General features: G+C 33.2%; 1 long non-coding RNA gene across 3 annotated transcripts; it reads left to right on the top strand.

The window, feature by feature from the left end:
- Positions 1–3,384: 3,384 nt before the first annotated feature.
- On the top strand, positions 3,385–5,824 carry LOC108840472 (uncharacterized). 3 transcript variants are annotated; one of them, XR_001947883.2, is made up of 7 exons: positions 3,385–3,506; positions 3,640–3,807; positions 4,198–4,288; positions 4,386–4,500; positions 4,922–4,992; positions 5,140–5,200; positions 5,336–5,824. It is a non-coding gene; the product is annotated as an uncharacterized LOC108840472 (long non-coding RNA). The 3 variants fall into 3 exon arrangements; XR_001947882.2 differs by adding an exon at positions 3,901–3,922 and having other exon boundaries at positions 3,421–3,807; XR_001947881.2 differs by having other exon boundaries at positions 3,421–3,807.
- The last annotated feature ends 1,414 nt before the right edge of the window (positions 5,825–7,238 follow it).

Raw genomic sequence — 7,238 nt, 5'->3', positions numbered from 1 at the left:
CAAAGCACCATTGTCATTTAGCAATCAAGATATTTTCCACATAGACTAACACAGCTACAAAAGAAGTCTTGATGGCCTTCAGAAACAGGGTATTGTCAGCTAGTGATTGAACAAAGTTAGCACCAAGTAGGACGGAATAAAACCGTTAGTACCATTGATGCGAGGTCTGCTTGAGACCATATAAAGACTTCTAGAGCCTACAAACCACGTTTGGTGGAAGTACTATGCTCAAAGGAGGAGTGTATCCTTGAGGCAACCACATACAAATCTCCTCGTTGAACTCTCCATGCAAAAAGCATTGGAGAAATCCATATGGTTCAAAGACCATATGTTGGCTGCAGCCAATCCAAGAAAAAGCTTCACACTCGTGTGATTCGCAACAAGAGAAAAGGTATCTATATAATCAAGACCTTCCTTTTGTGTAAAACCTTGAGCCACCAGATGATATTTTGGCCTCTCAATTGTACCATCAGTATTATACTTAATGGTATAAACCCACTAGCAACCAACCACATTCTTTCCAGGAGGAAGACTCTCAATATCACAAGTTCTATTTTGCTCAAGACCCTAAATTTCGCATTGACAGAACCTCGCCACATCTCAACTTCGGATTATTTATCAAACAAATCAACATACATATATGTATGGGTAACAACAATATCAAAAATTACGAAAGCCGAAATAATAAGAATAGATAACATACCTTGGATAGCATGTGGATTTTCAGTCTCACCCTTGTCGCCTATTTCATAGATACTGCCTCCAACATCTTGATGTCCAGGATGTGCGACAGGTGGACGCAGATCTTGATTATGAGAAGCCTGCGCAGGTTTGGTCTTAACATTGATAGATCAACTGCGGTAATTTACAACATGTCCACAAAGCATACATTCATATAGCCCAGTTACACAGTCCGACCACAATGTGTTCACCCTTTGCATATTTCTTAAGCTGGTTTCTATTTTAGGTGTCGTCTATCAACGCGGATATTTTTTTTGTTTTTTTATATCCAAGAAGTTTTGGGCCTAAAACAATAATCTCCTTGGACTAGGGACAAGAGCCGGTTATTTAATCCCCTCCCTGCAGTTCTGAGACTCAAACCTGGTAGCTCAACCCTTTGGGAAGAAGGCTTTACCAGTTGAGTTAGGAACTCCAGGTAGATATTGTTTTTTGAAGAACCACTTCCAACATATATTGATAGCCTATGAGGTTCCAGCTAAATTTATATACAAGAGTTATTAGAAACATATATCAATAAAGTTTCAGCTATGAGGTTCCACTTCTACCTGGCGCTCCGTCGCCGGTTAATTGGATTCCACAGCTAAGTTTTTAAACATGTGATACAACCACTAAATAATTGATTTCAAATGAGGTAATTTAATAGATTTTATCTAATCCAATGATAACCTAGTATCTGTTTATTATTGAGGTGTCATAAGTATAATTGCAAAATTATTTTTAAAAATTATTCCCTCTGTTCCACTTTAAGTGAAGTTTTAAGATTTTTATTTTGGTTCATAATATGTGATGTTCTCACTATTCTAGGTAAAATTAAATGTCATTCAAATTTTGTGACCAATTACAAAATCATGTACTATTTTGTTATTGGTTAAACTTGTTTTATTTAATGTGATTTTTATATAACCAAGATAAAGTGCATAAAAAATTGTATTTTCTTAATAATTGTGTAAAAACCTTAAACATCACTTAAAATGGTACAGAGAGAGTAGTATAAAGCATATGAATTAAGAGGATTGGGCAGCCCAACAATTTCAATGGGAAAACTAATTCAAAATATGTTAACCGAAAGCTATGTGAAAGTTCAGTCTATACGTAGTTCCTAAGATGATTGGATACTGCTACATGTTTGGTGTTTGGTGTAGATGGAATTTCTTAACGATGGCAAAATTTAGATAAAAGCATATCATAATCATCACTAACTCCTCTAATGGTAGCACTTCTTCCAACCGTGATAATACCTCATCTCCTCTTTTAACAGTCTAATCCCTTCAAATAAGTAATGAAATCAACAACACAACACTTCCTACACTAATTTTCTCACCGATTCAAACCTTTATACCATTTCATGAAACGGCAAGTAACCCATTTCTGCTTATGTTGGTCGTAGTACTGGTCTGATCAAAAGAAAAAGTGTTCGACCAATATGTTCAAAATACATGGAGATGACCATGACGAACCCGTTAACTTATATTCCCAACATCATAATGGTTACATTTTCCCATGTTTTGAGTCGGGGATAAGAAAAGCATAGAGAGAAACAGGAAACCAAGAGCTATCTGATTTGGGTTGATGCGGTTAGAAGTCGGTTATGCCAGCTAAAGTGAATAAAAATGGTGCTGACAACCGCCCTCATTAATTGTATGAATTTGAGTGTTATGACCAATACAAAGAAGAGAATTAACCAGGTTCCTAGAATACAAGTTGGTGGTATCTTTTAGTTTTAGGGTGGGATGTGCACACATTCTCCCAAAAGTAGAAGATATCATCTATTTGTATTTCATAAACCTTGAAAATTCTCTTCTTTATGTTTGCATAACACCCAATTTCTTACATTTAGTGAGAGTGTTTGTAATCACACATTTCATGCACTTAAGTTGGCAAAACCGACATGTAACCTCATCAAGCCGTATCAAAACTGAATCAGCTAGCTCTTGATTTCTCGTTTATCTCTCTGCTTCTTCTAACCTTCAGTTGAAACTTTGGAAAGATGTTACCACTTTGCTGTTGGATCTATAAGTTTTTGGCCTGTTCATGGCAATTTCCAAGTTTTGTGAACCCTTTTCCCGGCCACAATTTTTGTTTGATTGGACAAGCACTAGGAACAACATCCACATAAATGGAGTCTCTGGTTGGGTTAACTAGGACAAACTTCCATTACGGGAGGAAGTTTTGTGTTTATAATTCCATTAATGGTTCGATGGAGGAAATTTTGTCTTATGGGTATCATAAACAGTTGGAATGGATGACATCACTAGAGAAGATGGTGATTATGATATATTTTGATCTGATTTTTATAATCGTCCAAAAATTCTGGTCTCCAACTTTTCAGAAGTCTGGCCTTAGTTGGATTAAATATGTCTATTGAAAAATGTATATCATGTCATTCGATTTCTTAAAAATAATAGTAAATAACCATCAAATTAGTGTAAAACACAATAAAAGCCAAAATCAACACTATACTAAAAGGAGAATATCCTCAATGGAGAGGATGTCCACGTAGGATTGTTAATTCCAACCAATGGCAGAGCTTCGTCACTCCACATCACCACAGCTTTCGACATTCGCTTTTGGATCGTAAAATCTTACTTTTTGGGCTTCTAAGAATGAATTAAGCCCAAATTGAAACAATAATTAATGGAACTGTGCTGTCGTAACATTTTTTTTTATTCGACAGAGCTGTTTAGAACTGTCGTAACCCTAATGTCGTCTTCTCTATCCTTTCCACTTCCACTTCTCCATTGCTCTTCTCCAAATCCGTTTCAAACGTATTCACTATTATCTCCTCTAATCAATACTTTGCTTCAACTCATTCAATGGGTTCCTTTCACCTTCCTCTCCATTTGTCTATTATAAATTTATTTTCCTATCTTATGTCTCCATTACAATTGATTCTCTCAGACATTCATTTCGATGGAACCCATAGTTGTATCACATAATGCGATGGAAAATGTTGGTTTTACAATTGGAAATGTGCTCTCCACTGTCTATTATGTACATCCACCATAAAAGTCACGGTTGAAAGCAGTTAACGAGGAAGAAGATCAAGGAAAAAAGAACAGGAAGAAGGTAATCTGTGTTTTACCGCTCTATTTTCTGTTTATATTATAAATCTGTAGCATTGAATCTGATTTTGGTGGTTTCTCTTTTTTTTTGTTGCAGTTGGGATATTTGGTTAATCAAAGTAGGGATTTTTTTTTGTCTTTTTATGGGTCTGGGTCATTCTTTTATAATTGATGGTTCATAGCAATGGAATTCCGTTTGAGGAATATCTCTACGTTCAATGTTGTTTTCGCTTTTGAAAGTTTGTAACCTTTAGTAGCAAATTTGTCTTTCTGCTGATTTAGAGAATTTGTTTGTGTAAAATGATCTAGCACAAAGTACTTTCGTTTATGCATCTTTTTTTCATTGCATAATTGTGATTTCGTCTGTGCTTACTGGTTGTGTTGGATTTTCTAGAACAAGTTGCATAATTTTGCTAGACAACACTCAGATGTCCTTGAGAACTTGAGTCCGACACTCAAAGAGGTTCCAGGAGAGATCGATCCAAGTGAGTCATTCCTCCAGCTAAATGATACAGACAGCCTTTTAAATTATGGTATTTGGAGTACATATTATCTTATTCCTTTTTCATTTTGAATTTCAAGACCAACAAGATGAAATGGAATCAAAGCTTTTGGAGAAGAAAAAAAAAAGCTTTTTGAGAAGAGAGCAGCTTTAGAAGCAAAATATCAGACGTGATATTAACCTTTGTATACCAAGGTATGAAAATGATCTTTGATTCTGTGTGTTCCCTTCTTATTTTTGAATCCTACATGCCAATAACTGGTGGTGTGATAGCAGTAGATGTACAAAAGAATAGGGCTTGCAGTGCAGGCTTACATTATTTCAAACTGTTTTAGGGTTCTACAAATATATTATTATGTTGTTTTTCCTTAATTATTGATAAGGATCTACCATTTTTATAGAGGTTAGGAACCTGATTCTGTAAATAACACAAAAATGATGCATACATGTAACGACAAACTCAACCGTTTAGTTATAAAAACCTTTCGATTAATCACGTGATAACCCGCTTAAACGTTATCTAGATGTTCTGATTATTCTCATGTCTTCATATGTTAGATGGTCTGATGTATTTTTTTGATCCTGGCCTTTTAAATTCATGGTTTTGTTCTATCAGGTTATGCTTAAGATGTTGCCAGATGGGTACTGTTGAAAATATTCCAAAGTTCATCAAGGGAGTGAGAACAGGTAAACTTACTGCTTGAAACTACATGGTTCTATTTTGGATTAGTAACGAGTCTTTCCATCAATATATTCATTCTCATCTCTTTGAAATCTTTGGAAGATGAAGATATCTGATTTAGAACTGTGTGTCTACAAAAAAAATGATCTCAGGCCAAAATTATCAAAAGAAATTGCAGATGAAGTATTTCCCACTGTTGGAAGGGCAAACGAGGTATGCTATATATATGATGTTTGCAGATAGCTGTTACAGTTTAGAAGAAAGCTCTCTCTTTGAGATAAGCTTTGTCCAAATTTTGATATTTACTTTGGACTAATATACATGGTAATGTTTGAATCTCATATTCAGTGTTCATCACTTCCTCTCACACAAATATGGAAACTTGGAGTATCTAAACATGGCAATGGGATTTCCACCAGAATCTTAATTGGTCTTATTTGCTATACCTTGGAAAAGCTTTGCCTGAGCTGAGCTGAGCTGTGAGGAGGACGAGTCTGCGACTTCGACAGGAAAGACGTCAGAGCTATAGACAGCTTTTATTTAAGTCACAAGAGTGATTGGATGAGCCTGACACCAAGAACATAATATTTCAATAGGTTAATTTCTTACCGAGAAAAACTCGGCATTTTTTACGGAGAATATGTTTATTTAAAGTAGTTTGAAACTTAGATAGCTCAAAGATATGCATTTTACATGCATGCATGTGTACGTTAGTGTGAAATAGAGACATGGTAGATGAACCAAAAACGCCTTCATTCTCTCTTTGATACCAATCTAAAGTAAGCACACACCAATGTACTTTAAAGATTTCAATAAGCAAATATGTTTGACACAATCCATTTTCTTATGTGGTTATGCCCTTTCCCACCCTTAACTCTATTTTCATTGAAATGTGTTTATCTTTTTTTTTTGCATGTTTATTAGTTTCTGTCCCAATGACAATATGTATTCCAACTATGTGAGTAAACATAAGAGTCAATGATTTGAAGATGATTTAACTTGTGTTTTATCTGGTGAAAAGATGGAACACAAACAAGAAATCATACTTAAAGGAAACATATAGATACTAATGGGTCAAGAAACAGAACAAATAAGCCGTAAGCAGAAAGATTTAGAAATTGTTAAACTCCATTAACCGATGTGATATATTAAAAAAATGTATTCCTTGACAAAACTTACCAGAATATATAAAATGATTTATAGTATGATAGCTTAAAACCTTAATTACATCATCACCAAATTATATCATGAACCAACACAGTCCACACCAAAACAAGATTACTTTAGTAGCAAGAAAATAAGTTATAGATTTACTATAAATCTAATGAATCGCAAAAACTGCTCTAAGAAAACGATTGGATCAGTTGTCAAACCTAGGTCATTGCTCATTACACAGTTTCCTTCCTGTGTTTATACGAATATTCTAGACTATATATTCTAGCTTCCTTTTTCCTTGCTTATACTAATATTGTGAAATTATCATACATTCTAAAAAATATTTTGGATAATAATTTTATGGTATATTATTTAAGTTAGTGATGATATATGTATCTATACCTTTAATTAATACAGAGTAAAATAAGTAGCTATATTCTAATAATACTTGGGATAATGAAATTTTGCTATATTATATCCCTTCCGTTTAGTAACAAACGTCATTTTGATACATTACAGGCAGATTACAAAAATTGTAAATATACTATTATATTTTATTTAATATATAATCAACTATGTGAAAATAATTAAAAATAAAATTCTATTGGTTATTTAAATAGAAAATTAGAAATTAAATATATAAAATCACATTAGAAATATATAATGATATTCTATATGAAACAAAAAATAAAATCATAAAATAATACTCTTTATAAAACAGAAAGAATGTATGTTAGTAGTATATGTATTTTTAACAAAACATTATTATAGAATAAATGTATATATTTTTATCTACATCATAAACACTTTTATATAAATAAAAAATTACAAAAAATAATTTACAGCAAAAAAGTAATGAGAATTATTTAGGCGTCCTTTTCCGCTTTGCCATGACTGAAAATCCTAAAAAAATAAGTTGATATATTAATTATGTTCTATGATAATGTATCAAAGGTAAACACTTCATCATGAAGTAAATTAAGATTTTTCAAGTTTTTTCCGCGTATTTTGGTGTTACTCTTGCATTTTTTTCATCTTCTTTTTTTAATGCTATAACTTTGTTTATAAGAACATTTGAGTATTTGAGAGAAGTCCT

Source organism: Raphanus sativus, chromosome 2 (genome assembly GCF_000801105.2).
Source record: "Raphanus sativus cultivar WK10039 chromosome 2, ASM80110v3, whole genome shotgun sequence".
Lineage (NCBI taxonomy): Eukaryota > Viridiplantae > Streptophyta > Magnoliopsida > Brassicales > Brassicaceae > Raphanus > Raphanus sativus.
The sequence above is the reverse complement of the archived record's forward strand: the minus strand, read 5'-3'. Positions and strand labels throughout refer to the sequence as shown.